Raw genomic sequence first — 17459 nt, 5'->3', positions numbered from 1 at the left:
GGCAAACAAATCTTTGAAGGACTACGCCACACCTAGTGCTAGAGGCCTAAGGTCTAGCATCACCATACCTTCAATTGAGGCCAACAACTTTGAACTCAAACCTATTTAATCTCTATAGGACAACATAACCAATTTGGTGGAAGACCAACTGAGGACCTCAACCAATACTTGAAAATATTTTTAGAAATCTATGGTACCATGAAGATTAATGATGCTTAGTGATGCTATCAGATTGCTTTTTCACATTTTTATTTCGAGATAAAGCCAAGGATTGGCTCAATTTTTTACCTGCTGACAATATAACCACTTGTGAACAATGTGAACAAAGGTTTCTGGAAAAGAAATTCCTCCTAGTAAGACGTTCCTCCTAGTAAGACTACTCACCTTAGGAATCTTATCTCAAACTTTATGCAAAAAGATGAAGAGTCTCTATTTGAAACTTGGGACAGATTCAAAGGCTTACTATGTTAATATGTGCTCATCATGGACTCGAAAAGTGGCTCATCATCCACTCAATTTATATTGAAATTTCTTACCAAGCAAAGGTGTCTCTAGATTATGCACATGTTGGAGCTTTAATAAACAAGAAATTGGATAAAGCCGAAGAAATCATTGAGAACGTGGTGTTAAATCATCATTAGTGGGTGTCCGAATGAGGTAACCCTATCAAGATTGCTGGTAAGTATGATGTCAACACCCTAGACTTTCTCTCAGCAAAGATGGACGCATTGGTGAAGAAATTTGATATGGTAAATGTAAATTTTATAAATGTTGCTAATGTATTTTGTGAAGTTTGTGGTAATATAGGACATGCAAAGGATGCTTGTCAATTGGGAGCTATTACTGCATGGTTAGTCCAAATTGAACAAGCAAATGCAATAACTAACTTCAACTTGAAGCAAGATAGTTCTTATTCAACGACTTACAACTTTGGATGGAGAATCACCCAACTTCTCATATCAAGGAGGATAAAGAAATTTTGGGCAAGCTACTATAACCCAATCTTTATCCCAACCGGATAGGATGGAGAAGATGATGGAGAACTTCATGACCAAGCATTCCCAGCTGGGTGCAGATGTCAACCAATTGAAAAGTACAATTGGTCATTTGGAAGGTCATACTAATATGTTTGAGACTCAACTTATGCAGGTTGCTAGCTCCTCGTTGAAGACTCGGGATATTTTTTATAAAAACCAGAACCAAATCCAATTGAGCACTGCAATGCTGTTGTGTTAAGAAGCGGTACAACCTTAATTGAACCTCAAGTAGCTGAAGGGAACATGGGAGTTGAACATGTCCCAATGAAAGGAGCTACTCAAACTTCCTTGGATAGTGATCATATTCAAAAGGAAGCTGAGAAAAAGAATGAGGAACCAAGTCACAACCCTCCATTGAGGACTTATGTGTCTTTGATACCCTTTCCTTAAAGGCTAATCAAAGGCAAGAAAGATGAAGAGTTTGGCAAATTCCTGGAGAAGATCAAGGAGCTTTGTATTGACATACATCTCCTTGATGCTCTACAACAAATGTCTAAATTTGTCAAGTTCATGAGGGGCATCATCTTGCACAAAAGAAAGAAGACTTTGAAACAATTGCCCTAACAGAGGAAAGTGCTTCATTCTAAACAAGCTTCCTCTGAAATTAAAAGATTTAGGGAGCTTTTCAATCTAGTGCATCATCAATACAATGCATATAAGTAAAGTTTTTTTGTGATATAGGAGCAAGCATAAGTCTTTTGTCTTATTCATTTTGTAAGAAACTTAGTTTGTGTGATCTCAAGCTGACAATAATGACTTTATAACACACTAACCACTCCTGTAGATACTTGTTAGGTATTATTGAGGATGTACCAATAATGATAGGTACCTTTATAGTGCCTATTGATTTTGTAATCCTAGAAATGGAGGAGAACCAAAAGATTCCCATCATTCTACATAGGTCTTTCCTTGCTACTGCCAGAGCAGTGATAGATGTGAAAAATCACAAACTATTTTTGATGATAGGTGAGGATAGAACTGAATTTGATTTATCTAAGACCTCTACTTGAAGAAGAAGAAGAAGTACCCTAACGAGAGACCACCGACCATAGTACCAAGTCTGATTGGTGAGGAAAAGAAGCCAAAAATAAAAAATGACAAATACATCATCTTGGTGAGAGCTAGGATGAAGGAACGGCTTCAAGACACACCTTGCCATCAAGGAGGGCAATGCAATCCCCTCAAGGCAAAGTCTCTAAGTTGAGCTGAAACAGGGATCAAGCTTATGACCTTAAACAAACAGTTTGTGGGAGGTAACCCAAGAGTTACTTAAGTTTTTGTTTTTAAATTTTATTTTATTCTTCATTTGTGTCTTTATTTTGATTTATTTCAAGGCCTAAAATATCCATGAGCTGGTGGTGGCCATCCTTACGAGCGTGGAAAAAGATGGGGAGAAAAGGAAGGCAGGTCATACCTGGCTGAACCCAACATGGTAGGATCATGCCAAAAGTCACGGTCATGCCTTTTCTCTCGAAGATGTCCAAATCTAACATGGTATGGTCGTGTCTTTCCACCCAAGTTGGTCGATTGAAACACAGCATAGTCATGCCCGTGCTTTGTCTTAAAAAAACTCAGATATCAAAAATCAACACAATTGTGCCCCCTGAGACATGGTCGTACGAGAGAGCCTTTAGACGGCCGAACGCAATATAGGTAGGTCATGCCTTTTTAGCGGCCATGCTTTGCAGGGTTAAGCCACCCGCGCCTAACACGGATCAGTCGTGCCACGGGTAGTAGAGGTTAAAAACCCTCTTTTGGAGTCTTGTCTTCTCCACACAAGCCCTTGCGCCACCATTTCCTCTTCAAATTCTTCTTCCTCTTCCTCCAAAATCATAATCTAGTGCTTCAAGCTCTTTCCTAAGCTCTAGATCTTTTTTTTTCTCTTCTTTCTCCCATCTACTAAGCCCCTTTCCAAAGAAACCACAGGTTTCTCCCCCTTCCTCTTTCCAAAGACTCTTCTTCCTCACATCTTTCTTCGTTAAGTTCAGTACAAGACTTCAAGAGAGGGATCTCCCTTCTCTTGTTTCATTCTCTCCTTTCCCTTTAAGTGATCCCCTCCTCTTCTTCCTTCTTCCTCTCTAAACCTAAAGCCCCCCCTGCCCATTATATTGTTATTTCATTTGTCAACCTCAAGATGTTTAGGCAACTTAGAAGTGGCAGGGACAAAGGGAAGGACATGATAAAGGATAAAGATAAGAAAAAGGCACATGACAAAAGTGATGACAACATTTATGACATTATTTTTCATGGCATACGACTCATTTTACTAAGCTTCTAAACCATAATATTGTTCATACTCGATACATAGCTAATTGTGCCTTAGAAATCCTAGGTATAAAAGAAGACATTTATTGAATGATCCAGCGAATTGGGTGGGGCACTTTGATATGCATGGATTATCCCACTTATCCTAGAATAACTTTGGAATTTTTTAGCTCTTTTTTAATCAAAGAAGGGTCTCGTATATAACATATTACTTTTCATATGTTCAATAATAAGTATAGGTGAACTTTTGCATAATTTAATGAATGTTTTGACTTGTCTCATGGGGGAGTAATGGAAATTCCGGAGGATTTTCATAGCAACTATTTTTATAGTGAAATTACAAGTAGTGTGAACTACAATCCCCTTCGATCCAAAGCCACGACTATTCTAAACCTGGTCTTCCGTTATCTCCACTATGCCATGAGTAGTACCATCTTTGGATGCAAAAATGATGAGGATATGGTGAGTCAAAATGAACTGTTATGTTTATGGGTCATGTTCAATAATGTGTATATCGATATAGGATCTTATTTTATTCAACATTTAGTAAATGTTAGTGTTGGTGTAATTAACCTTTAAGATTTTAATATCTGATAAATATATTTAATGAAGCTTGGTCAAGAGAAATCCTAGTCACGACTAGACAAGGGTGAGAAGTCAACTGAGTAATTAGCCCTAAGCAACGGAAGTCTTAATTACAGTTGGGCAAGAGAAATCTCGGTAGATCGTGGAAGGTAGGTAGAAGGATTTGATAAGTTTGGATGACCCGATATCGAATCTTTGGTGGGTCAATCCAATGCTAAGTCTTGGTGAGTGAAGTCAAGTGGAGAAAACCCTAGAGGGAGGTAACTCTAAGTTATGGTAAGTAAAGCCAGATGGAGAAAATCCTATAGGGTGTTAGGGTCGATTGATGCTACAGACCGAGGGGGTGAATAGTTCGTCGCGCTCTGTTTGCTTGCTTTGGTGTTGTTGATATGCAGCGGAAAGAACTCGAAACAAGACTCATAATGCTACACGTAAATTTACTTGGTATCCACCTCAAGAAGATGTGATTAATCCAAGGATCCACACGTGACACACACTCCACAAATAAAAACACTCCTTCTCGATCGGTAACTACTAGAGGTGGAGAAACCTTGTACAAGACTCACACAACAAGATATACAAGAAGAACGAAATACAAGCTAATACAATAACAAATCTTACAAGATTTACAATACATAAACCCTAGCTTGCTCTTCTTATAGCTTGAATATAACTCTTGACTTGCTTGGAAGTGCAACAACACTCCTCTCTAAGCCTCCAAGATCTGGTGTGTGTGTGTGTGTGTGTGTGTGTGTGTGTGTGTGTGTGTGTGAGGTCAGTAGAGAAGAACTAGTGAAGATCAGGATGGAGCTGGCAAAGGAGTTCCGAAGAAATCGCTTGCCAATAGATTTAACCTGCGCAATGGTCACATCCCAATCGATTGACCAATCGATTGGGGAGGCTTGAATCGACCGGTCGATCGATTCAAAGCGCCTCTATGCTCTGTTGGCAAAGGCCTGAATCGATTGCCCGATTGATTCAGCCTTTATCGAGTCGTGCGTGATTTCCAGTTGGCAATCGATCGACTGATCGATTGGCGATGCCCAATCGATCGACTATTCGATTGGGGAGGCTTTTGTGCATGCGATATAAGCTCTCAATCGATCGGCTGATCGATTGGGTTGTTGATTATCGCAACATTGTACCCAATCGATCAGCTGATCGATTGGGCTTGGTCTAATTTGATCACTTGATCAAATTGACCAACCCTAGCTTGCCCGAGTCAAGTCTAGGGCTCCAAAACCCAACATCCGATCAACCGTGACCTATTGGGACTCCTCGTGCCTAGTATCCGATCAACCTTGACCTGCTGGAACTTCTTCACTAAGTGTTTGGTCAATCCTTTGACCCACTTGGACTTTTCTTCTCATGCTAAGTGTCCAGTTAACCTTGACCCACTTGGACTTATTGTTTCGTGCCAAATGTCCAGCCAATCCTTGGACCCAATTGGACTTTTCTCCTCGTGCCAAGTTTCTGGTTAACCTTGACTCACTTGGACTTACCGTCTCATGTCAACTGTCCGGTCCTCCATGACCCACTTGGACTTCCTTCTACCAGATGTCCGGTCACTCTTGACCCGTCTGGATTTCCTTGTACCAAGTATCCGGTTACTCCTTTGACCTACTTGGACTTCCCAACACCAAGTGTCCGGTCAACCTTGACCCACCTGGATTTCCACGTGTCTGGCTTCACTCACCAGGTCTTTGCATCTGCCTAGCTTCACTCACTAGTACTTTCCATCTGCTTGGCTTCACTCACCAGGACTTTCCTACTACCTGACTTCACTCACCAGGACTTTCACCTAGCTTCACTCACTAGGATTTTTCCACTGCCACGCTTCACTCACTGAGATTTTCACCTGCCTAGCTTCACTCACTAGGTCTTTCACCTAGCTTCACTCACCAGGATTTCTCAACTGCCTAGCTTCACTCACTCACTAGGTATTTCACCTAGCTTCACTCACCAAGATTTCCTAACTGCCTAGCTTCACTCACTAGGTCTTTCACCTGGCTTCACTCACCAGGATTTCCCAACTGCCTAGCTTCACTAACTAGGTATTTCACCTGCCTAACCTCCAGTTAAGACTTTCCCAGTCAAGTATCCGGTCAAACCTTTGACCTACTTGACTTTTCTTCACATCTAACTGGTCAAACCTTGACCAGAGGGAAATCGCACCAATAATCTCCCCAAACGAATGATTTCTCTTATAATCTCCATATATTATCAAATATCAAAACCTAAACATCGAGACTCAAATTTGAGCCAACTCAAGCTTAGTCAACCTGGTCAACCTTGAGCCAGGGGATATTGCACCAACAATCTCTCCCTTTTTGACATTTGATAATACATTTAAGTTAAGCTAATCCCATAGCCTCAACTTTTCCTTCATGCCAAAGCATGAATGAGGGTTTCCTTCATTCTCTCCCTTCTTAGAGAGCAAACTCCCCCTTTGGATTATGAAGACATAATTTAAACCCTAAATTCTCCCCCAAACTTTCCTAGAGGGCAATGAAGGACTAACTTAAATCCTACATTCTCCCCCTATTAGCACATATCAAAAACTCTCCTCAACATTGTTCACAACACTACAATGAAGGTCACATACCCTTCACTGTATCCTATTGCTCATCCTTGAGCATTAAACCACTTCACACTGCTCATCTAAGAGCATTCATCAACTTAACAATGAAGATATCCACTCTCCATTGTTTTTCAATGCTCAACCTTGAGTATTTACTCTGACGAAGGTTAATCCCTTCCATGGTGTTCGAAAAATTAATTTTTATGTCCTTAAAGAGTAACTCCCCATAAAGACATGCTCCAAGCTTCTGTCATTGCACCAATAATGTCTCGGAGTCCCTAAACCTTTAAGAATCCCAAAAACTAAAGTTTTGAGGTTTAGAAGATTCAATATTGAAACCAACCTCATCCTAAACTTCAATCTAGTGGTTCTTAACTATTTCTCCTTGTTTTCATCATGAAAACTACTCTTAAATGTATATCAATATATTCCAAGGGTTTAGGAGTGGTTAATGAGACTAAAAATGACTTAAAGTGATGAAGTCAAACTTTTCCAACCAAAATCAGCCTTTTCAATCGATTGGCTTGGGACTCAATCGATTGTCGCTTGCTCAATCGATCCACTGATCGATTCAACGAGGTGTTTTTTTGCAGAAAAACTGCTTGAATCGATCAACTGATCGATCCAGCCGGGGCTAAATCGATCGGCTGATCGATTCAACGAGCTTCTGCTTGAGACAATTCCCTTCTCAATCGATCGGCTGATCGATTGAACCTGCCTAATCGATCAGTTGATCGATTGGGTTTCTAAATTTCTGAAATCCACTTTCAGCCAAAATTCAGAAATGCTCTAAAAATTCTACAAAATTCTAAAAATCATAAAACTTCTTGTATATATTATTTAAGGTATATACTATCACGAAAAAATAGTTTTCTAAGAAAATACTTCCTATTTTCAAAGACTGACACAAACTTGAACACTTTTGAAAACTTCAATGTTTTCTTCTAGTTTGTGCCTAACTTTTCAATGATGATTACTATCAAAAGATAGTCTTCACCAAGATTTTCCAAAAGCATTCTGAAATCTTTTTCAAAACGAATTTCCAACCATGTTCTTTGGGCTCAATGCACATGACTTGTACATTAGCTTTCTCAATTATTAGAGTACACATAACTATGTGTTTTGGTGAAATCAAAACTCAAATAGATGCACTAAATCAACATCTTGAGTCTTGTTCATCATCCTAACATCTCACTTGTATCTAATGTGCACTAAAACACATACAAGTCAACTTATAGTCTTTGTGAGATGTAAATTTTGGTTTTGCCCTAAACTAAGGATCATGCATATCTATCTAGACATTTTAGGAATTATGTGTTGGAGGATCGGTGGCCGGCTTGAAGGAGGGTTGGATAGCTAGGCTACCCCCAAATCGATTTCTTCTCTACACAAGAGTTAGTTCACAGCGGAATATACTAAAACCAAGGCAATGAAACAAACAAGAATGCAAACGCTAACAAACTCGATGTAACGTGGTTCGGAGATGATGCTCCTACTCCACGGCGTGTCCTTGAGGTGGACGATCCCTTAATCCTTCGGTGGATCAGTCCCCGGCAATCTCCGGCTAAAGCTTCTCCTTCTCGGTGGAGCAAACCTCTCACAAGGGCACTCTTCCTCTTTACAAGATGGAGTTAGAATTAGGAGGAAGAGAATTGACTTGGGAGCTTTGGGCACAGAATAGGAGTTAAACTACAAGCATCAGTAACCTCCTTAATGCCCCAAAGCTCTCCTTAAATAAGAGGAGAGAGTTGATCACTAATCAACTCAAACCCCGACACCAGGCGACTGATCCAAGCACTAGTCGACTGGTGTGCCGTTGGACCCAGCCAACGGCTCTCTGCAGAAAGCCAAATCCTGCCAACGGCTATGTACCAGTCGACTGGTCTCAGGACCAGTCGACTGGTCTCAGGACCAGTCGACTGGTCCCCGTAGCCGACAAGCACAGAATGCTTCTGTGCATTCTGTGAAGTTGGATCAGTCGACTGGTCCCATTACCAGTCGACTGGTCCCAATACATTCACTCCTCTCATCCTTTCCGGAGTCGTCTTTGAAGTCCTCTTCCTCGGCCTTCGTCCCTCCGATGCACCCGAGCCCGCGGCTCTTCTCCGTGCCATCCTTCACGCTGCCTTGAAGTCTACTTCCCTCGGCTCCACTCCATTGCTCCTCGTCCGGCGGTCCCTCGGATGTCTTCCACACCATCCTTCACCGACTCAAGGATCCGAGCCCTTGGATGAGTTTCCCATACTTGGCTGCACCAAGTTCTCATGTGTTCCACCAAGTCCTGCAAGACTCAAACACATATCAAATACATATGAAAGTCTAACTTAAACTCTTTGACATACACATCAAAACCTAGGTCGATTGCACCAACAATCTCCCCCTTTTTGGTGTGTGGCAATATGTTTAAGTTAGGCACAAATAACAACTTTGAAAAGTACAAGCAATATGTAAATATGAAGCATAAAACTCAAGCTCCCTCTTAACACATGCTCTCATCCTTAATTTTCAAAGATTTGCACACAAATAAAAACTAAGTGGGTCTCTAACTTAAACCTACCCATTTCTCCCCCTTTGACACCATCAAAAATATTGTACCAAACATATACACATACTATGGTATTAGTTTCAACCAAAGTTGGACCAATAAATTGATTTCAAAAGACCTCAGATTGCTGGAAGGCTGGTACCAGTCGACTGGTACCTGTCACAGTCGACTGGTACATGCTGAACTCAAATTTCAGCCTTCTGAGGCCAACTTCAGAAATGCATAAAAAATTTCAGAAAATTCAAAAAATCATGAAATTTTGAGCATATATTTCTTATAATGTTCTTTAACTAGAAAAAATATGATTTCATGAAAAGTCAAAGTATTTTTGAAATTTTGCCCCAATCTCAAAAAGTCTCAAAAACATGCAAGTTTGTATCAAATTAAGGCTCAGTTTTGCAATTACATGATTTAATATATCTATATCACAGTAAATAAAACATAGAACTGTTTTCAAAACATTTAAAATATCCAACTATGATCTATGGGCAAGATGTCCATTAATTAAATATTTACTTTCCCCATAGTTGGCCTATGATCACTAAAAAAATTTGATACAAATCATAACTCATCAAAATGCCATAAGCATAAGTGAATTATTAGTATCATTCTAATATCTCACATTTATGGTTGGAAAATCATGCAAATCATTGTGAGATAAAGGTAACCTTTACTTAGTCCTCTTGATCATGAATCTCTATCAAGGCTAAGTCCTCCCCCTTAAGGTCTCAAGTCAACCATTTTTCAAAAATTTGAGTTATGATTTCATTGGTTGACTAAACCCAAAATCCCCTAACCCTTAAGGATTGATTTTGGCACCCAATAGAAATTCTTTCTAATTGGGTTAACCAAATATTCCTTGGGGATCCATTTTCTATCTATGATCTTGGTTTTTGATTGCCCCCTAGCAAGTAAGCAATGATAGGTCTTTTCATTATTTGGTTCATTGTATCCTATCCCATTTTTCTTAAAACTTGCCCTTTGACTCCCAATGATCATATTTAGGGTTTTTGAGCCAATTTCAAATTTCCTAAGGGCATTGATAAGGTATTCTATCTTTTCCCTTAATTCCCTATTTTCTTCTTCTAAACATGATACATTTGAACTTGAAGAAGAAGAAGCATGCATATCATTGTCCTTAGAAGACATGGATTCTAACTTTTCATTAAGCATGCAAATTTCATTTCTTAAAGATTTATTTTTCCTTTTTGCCTTAAACAAATCATCATTTGTACTTGAAATAATTTCAATTAAAATATGAGGAGGAAGATTATGTACCTCACTTACCGAGAAGTCCGAATCCGATGATTGACCTCCCCCTTCACTTGAGCTCCCCTCTTCATCTTCACTTGAGCTCCTTCCTTCTTCTTGTTCGGATGAGGTGGAGGCTACATCATCAATCCCCATGAGAGAAAAATTGACTATGTGATGCTCTTCTTCCTCCGATGATGATGAAGGATCATCCCATGTTGCTTTTAGGTTTTGAGCCTTCTTCCCCTTTTCTTTTGTCTTCTCCTTCTTCTTCTTCCCTTCCTTCTTTTTCAAGAGAGGACAATCATCTCTTATGTGTCCTTCTCCTTGGCAATTGTAGCAAATTATCTTCCTTGTCCTACTTTTGCTTCTTGAGCTTTTCCTATCATGAGATTTGTTAGATGAAAATTTTCTAAAAGCTCTTCTCATTTTCCTTACCATATGCACCTCTTGATCACTATCCATTGAGGCGCTTGATTCTTCGAAGTCGGAGGATGGTGGGGATGAACACTTCTTCTTATTACCCTTTCCCTTGTTTGCCACAAGGGCTACTCCTCTTGATCTATTTGCTTCTCCCTCTAATCCTTCAACCCTTGTTTCGTGAAGCTCCATGGTTGAGAAGAATTCATCTAGAGAGCTCTTCTCTAGATCCTTTGAAATGTAGAATGAATCTACAATGGAGCTCCATGTCGAGGATCTTGGGAAAGCATTGATAGCTTTCATTATGATATCTCGGTTGGAGAGTTTCTCACCTACACTTGTTAGTCCACTTAAGATTTCTTTAAATTTAGCATGAAGTGTAGATACCTTATCTCCCTTCTCAAGCTTTACATTGTTGAGTTGAGTTCGGAGGAGGTCTCTTCTTGCCAATTTAGCCTCCGATGTGCCTTCATGAAGCTCCACTAGCTTCTCCCACAGCTCCTTGGAGCTTGAGTAGGTTCCAACTCTTGTTACTTCTTGTTGGGGAAGAACATGTAGTAGATGATGGATGGCTTTCGAATTTGCTAAATGTTCTTCCCTTTGCTTCTTGCTCCACCTTGTTTTCTCAAGTATCTTGTTGTCTTTATCCCTAGGTACTTCGAAACCATTTTCCATGATTAGCATAATATCAAAATCGGTTTCGAAGAATACCTTCATTTTCTTCTTCCACCAAGAGAAGTCTCCTTCGAATTTGGGTGGATGAATGTTTGAGCCGGCCATTTGATGATGTTGTTCTTCTTGGCGATTAGTCCGTTGAAGAGCTTCCTTGCTCTGATACCAATTGTTGGAGGATTGGTGGCCGGCTTGAAGGGGGGTTGGATAGCTAGGTCACCCCCAAATCGATTTCTTCTCTACACAAGAGTTAGTTCACAGCGGAATATACTAAAACCAAGGCAATGAAACAAACAAGAATGCAAACGCTAACAAACTCGATGTAACGTGGTTCGGAGATGATGCTCCTACTCCACGGTGTGTCCTTGAGGTGGACGATCCCTTAATCCTTCGGTGGATCAGTCCCCGGCAATCTCCGGCTAAAGCTTCTCCTTCTCGGTGGAGCAAACCTCTCACAAGGGCACTCTTCCTCTTTACAAGATAGAGTTAGAATTAGGAGGAAGAGAATTGACTTGGGAGCTTTGGGCACAGAATAGGAGTTAAACTACAAGCATCAGTAACCTCCTTAATGCCCCAAAGCTCTCCTTAAATAAGAGGAGAGAGTTGATCACTAATCAACTCAAACCCCGACACCAGTCGACTGATCCAAGCACCAGTCGACTGGTGTGCCGTTGGACCCAATCAACGGCTCTCTGCAGAAAGCCAAATCCTGCCAACGGCTATGTACCAGTCGACTGGTCTCAGGACCATTCGACTGGTCCCCATAGCCGACAAGCACAGAATGCTTCTATGCATTCTGTGAAGTTGGATCAGTCGACTGGTCCCATTACCAGTCGACTGGTCCCAATACATTCACTCCTCTCATCCTTTCCGGAGTCGCCTTTGAAGTCCTCTTCCTCGGCCTTCGTCCCTCAGATGCACCCGAGCCCGCAGCTCTTCTCCGTGCCATCCTTCACACTGCCTTGAAGTCTACTTCCCTCGGCTCCACTCCATTGCTCCTCGTCCGGCGGTCCCTCGGATGTCTTCCACACCATCCTTCACCGACTCAAGGATCCGAGCCCTTGGATGAGTTTCCCATACTTGGCCGCACCAAGTTCTCATGTGTTCCACCAAGTCCTGCAAGACTCAAACACATATCAAATACATATGAAAGCCTAACTTAAACTCTTTGACACACACATCAAAACCTAGGTCGATTGCACCAACATTATGAACATCCATATAGGATGTCACTTGTTAGTAAATGGTATTGTCCTTAATTACAAGGAATTTTAAATAATGCACTATGATTTTATGGCATACATAAAAATGAGTAATTTTCAAAAGAAAATATACTATAGCTACATGATGTATGTATGACATGACATAGTATTTTTGTTTGTTTTTCATAACAAGCATGAATGCAAAATATGATGTCATGGTATATAATGGGCAAACAATCATGGTAATTAGCATAAATAAAATATGTCTACATAATCTATCTAGGTATCCTAAATCCTTTAGTTAAACTAAAAATGATCCTAGATTCCTCTCATTTTCTCAAAAAAATGTCAAAACCCAACTTGCCATTTCTTTTGGTTTTCCTCATTTGCGTCACTTTAAATTAAATCCACTTCCTCAAAGTTTGGTACAATTTACTCTTCCAAAGAGTAATCAATTAATCATCTTCATTTTTAAAGGTTAACAAAAACCTTGAAAATTCCTCCAAGTGCCAACTTTATCAAGGTTGGGTTAACCACCCTACCCATTTATAGTTGGCACACTCTAACCCATCTAGGACGTAGAGAATATGCTCCTAGGAGATCAAAACCTATTGGTGCTCCTTGGATGCTCTAGGTATTCACTAGGGATAACTTCCCTAGCTACTTTCCTAATGACCTTTTTAGGCTTCTTAGAAGCCTTGGCCACTTCCTCTATGTCAACTCTAGGGATAGCTTCCCTTGTAACCTTCTTGGTGACTTTCTTTGACTTCTTAGAAGTCTTAGTCACGTTGGTCTTGGCAAAGATACTCCTAGGGATAACTTCCCTTGTATTTTTGACTTGACCACTAGACCTAGGGTTGGTTCTATAATTATATGGAACCCTATGATAAGAGGCTTTATCCTTCTTGGTTTTATGTTTGTATCCCAAACCCCTCCTACCATTAGATGATTCTTGTCTAATTATCCCTACATTATACTCATTTTGATCCTTACTAATATTTTTCATTTTCTTTAGGGTCTTTTCTAATTTATCAAGTCTTGACCTCAAGCCTTGATTTTCCAACCTTAATACTTAGATTTTGATTTTTCTTGATTTCTATGAGCATTTCTATTTTTAGGCCTATAACTAAAATTCTTAGAGTTATTACCTAATTTTTCTACCTTCCTAGCCTTAGGTGTGGTAGTCTTAGCATGATAGGTCATATGATTTCCCTTAATTCTATCATGCTTCCTATTTTCATGATAGATAGCATTAAAATGATATAAATTATTTCTAGCATGATTTTTATCATGGGTCAAAGGAATAGGTTCAATGAATGATACATTGGATTTTACCTTGGAAGTCCCCCCCCCCGTCGACTTGTGCTTTCTCCTTTGACTTTGGCCAGCTTCTTTCCTTTAGGACATTGGCTCCTATAATGACCTCTTTGATTGCAAGAGAAGCACAAAATGTGCTTCTTGCCCTTGCATTCCACGGGACCGACTCTCTTGGGCTTCTCCTTGCCCTTTGGTGCCACTTGGCCCTTCTTCTTGACCAATTTTAGACACTTGCTCTTATAGTGTCCTCTTTCCCTACACTCAAAGAAAATAATATGATTTTTATTATTTAAACTTGAAATTTTTATACCTTTTCTTGTAGGGGTGGCACAAGATCATCCATTTGATTTTTCTTGATTTGTGGAGGTGACACCATCTTCTTCTTCTTCATTTGACCCGGAAGTGGAAGCCTCTTCTTACTCCGGTGATAATACATGATGTTCCCCCTCAATCCTAGAGGTGGAGGCTTCTTCATCTTCATCCTCTTGCTCATTGAACAAAGAGTATGCTCCCTCTTTGCCCTTTTTGTTGCATTCCATTGAGGATGAAGCTTCTGTTGGAGCAATCCCAATGGTCCGCGGGACCATGTGTTTTGGTGTTTGGGCAAAGGGTTTAAGTTAGGTTTACCCTTGTTATTTGATATGTGTACTTGAGTTGTGCAGGACTGCAGGTGACACATATGACTCAGGTTGACGGCTTCGAGTCCGGTGAAGGATAGAGCATCCGAGGGACCGTGGACAAGGCAGCGAGGACAAGGGCCGAGGGAAGCGACTTCGAGGCATACGCGAAGGATGGCATTGAGGACGAGCCGCGGGCTTGGATGCATCCGAGGGACGAGAGCCAATGGAAGTAGGCTTGAAGGCAAGAGGTCAAGGCTGCAAAGAAGAGTCAAATGAGTCGTGAGAGTACGAGTGCATGAGAGATTGTACTCGGAGTAAAATCCTAGTTTTAGGGTTTTACTGTAGCAGTACGGTAGTGTAGCGTATTGTAGCAGTCGACTGGTGTATGGACCAGTCGACTGATGTACTGTAGCAGAGAGCCGTTGGGCTGGCACCAGTCGACTGGTGCCGATACCAGTCGACTGGTAACGGGCAAATCAGCCTTGCTGATTTCTCAAGCTCTATATAATGGAGCTTGGTATGGCCGGCCAAGGTGACGAAATTAGACTTGGTTAAGGTCTAATTAGTAGTCTACAAGTGCTCAAGTGTTTGTGGAATCCAAGAGGTCTTGGTGTGTTGTGGTGAGGTTTCTCCACCCACAAGGAGCGACTTGAGATAGCCGGAGTTTCCGGGGGCTAATCCACCGAAGGATCGGGATCGTCCACCTTACGGACAGTCGTGGAGTAGGAGCATCATCTCCGAACCACGTTAAACGAACGTGTATTGGTTTGCTAGTTCTTTTCTTTCTTTAGCTTTCGTATTCATTGCTTTAGTATTTGTATTTCCGCTTGCGCACTAACGAATACGTAGGAAGCTAACGATTTGGGGGCGCCGTCCATTCAACCCCCCTTCTAGCCAGCCACCGATCCTCCAACAGCTTCTTGTTCTTCTCCTTCGGAAGTTGAGTATCTCTTAACTTTAGAGTCCTCTTCCTCTTGATCTTAATCCAATGACTCACCCTCTTTGGATTCTTCTTGGTTTGATACAGTGGAGGGGATCTCATGGAGTTTAGCCAATTTGCTCCATAGCTCCTTGACATCTTCAAATTCTCCTATTTGCTTCAAAATGTTGCTTGACAATCTGTTGACCAATACTTTGGTCACTTTATCATTGGCCTTGCTTCTTTGAATTTTCTCTTGGATCCATTTGCTCTTCTTGAGAATTTTATCTTTTGAATTTGTTGGAGTTTGGAAACCTTCCATTAGAGCAAACCATTGCTCTATGTCCACCATGAAGAAATTTTCGATCCTTGATTTCCAAAGATCGAAACTTGTTGATGTGTACGGTGGAGGCACCCTCGTGTCGAATCTGAATCCATCTCGGAATTCCATTTGAAGTTGAGCCTTGATGAAATGTTTGACTTGTTGAATTTGGTGCTTCAACTTCTTCTCCCTCTAGCTTGTTACCCTTTCCGGTGGTGATTCCGGTGAAGAGTGACATGTTCTGGTACCTCTTGTTAGGGTCGATTATGCTAGAGGAGGGAGGATGAATAGCTCATTGCGCTCCATTTGCTTGCTTCGGTGTTGTTGATAGGCAATGGAAAGAACTTGAAACAAGACTCACAACGCTAACACATAGATTTACTTGGTAACCACCTTAAGAAGAGGTGACTAATCCAAGGATCCGCACGCGACACACACTCCACTAATAAAAAATCTCCTTCTCGGTAACTACCAGAGGTGGAAAAATCTCGTACAAGACTCACACAACAAGATATACAAGAAGAATGAAATACAAGCTAATACAATAGCAAATCTTACAAGATTTACAATGCAGAAACCCTAGCTTGCTCTTCTTCTAGCTTTAATACACCTCTTGACTTACTTGGAAGTGCAACAACACTCCTCTCTAAGCCACCAAGATCTGTTGTGTGTGTGTGAGGTCGGTGGAGAAGAACGCGTGAAGATTGGGATGGAGCTGGCAAAGGATTTCCGAAGAAATCGCTCACCAATGGCTTTAACCTACGCAACAGTAACATCCCAATCAATTGGAGAGGCTTCAATCGATCGGTCGATCGATTCAGAGCGCCTCTGTGCTCTGCTAGAGAAGGCCTGAATCGATAGCCCGATCGATTCAACCTTTATCGTGTCGCATGTGATTTCTTGCTGCCAATCGATTTGTCGATCGATTGACGGTGCTCAATCGATTAGCAGATCGATTGGGGAGGCTTCTATGCGCGCAATATAAGCTCTCAATCGATCGGTCAATCGATTAGGCTGTTGTTTATCGCAGCACTGTGCCTAATCAATCAGCTGATAGATTGGGCTTGGTCTAATTTGATCACTTGATTAAATTGACCAACCCTAGCTTACCCGAGTCAAGTCTAGGGCTCCCAAACCCAACATCCGGTCAACCGTGACCTGTTGGGACCCCACATGTGTAACGTCCCGCCTTCTACTGACTAAACTGTAAGGCCGGGGGTTACGATTTCTAAACTATTCTGTGTCTACCACTGAAGTATAATGTGCGGAAGCTGAACTAATTAAAATCTCTACTAATTGCTATAAAATCTAGGATTCATGTTCAAAATACAATTTCATTGTTATACATATGCTAAAGGAGGGAATCTAAACTTTCCATTTGATCAAGGAGCTGAAATCAGACGTTTCCAGCTGAAATCAGACTTCCCAATCGATCGAAGCTGAGACTCAATCGATTGAAAGGGGTTCAATCGATCCACTGATCGATCCAACGTGCTTCTATGCAAGGAGGTCATTTCTGAATCGATCGACTGATCGATACAGCCCGGGCCAATCGATCAGCTGATCGATTTAGCAGCTCTCTGTTTGCGGAATTTAATTCCCGATCGATCGGCTGATCGATCCATGGCCAATCGATCGGTTGATTATTCATCAACTCTCTGTACGCGGCAAATCACTTCCCCAATCGATCGACTGATCGATTGGGGACTCTCCAATCGATCGG

The 17459-nt window shown here is 41.1% G+C and overlaps 1 non-coding gene across 1 annotated transcript; it reads right to left on the bottom strand.

The window, feature by feature from the left end:
- Positions 1-381: 381 nt before the first annotated feature.
- On the bottom strand, positions 382-490 carry LOC122022076. Its single transcript, XR_006122819.1, has one exon. It is a non-coding gene; the product is annotated as a small nucleolar RNA R71 (small nucleolar RNA).
- Positions 491-17459: the final 16969 nt, after the last annotated feature.

The sequence above is a fragment of the Zingiber officinale genome, chromosome 9A (genome assembly GCF_018446385.1).
Source record: "Zingiber officinale cultivar Zhangliang chromosome 9A, Zo_v1.1, whole genome shotgun sequence".
Classification (NCBI taxonomy): domain Eukaryota; kingdom Viridiplantae; phylum Streptophyta; class Magnoliopsida; order Zingiberales; family Zingiberaceae; genus Zingiber; species Zingiber officinale.
The sequence above is the reverse complement of the archived record's forward strand: the minus strand, read 5'-3'. Positions and strand labels throughout refer to the sequence as shown.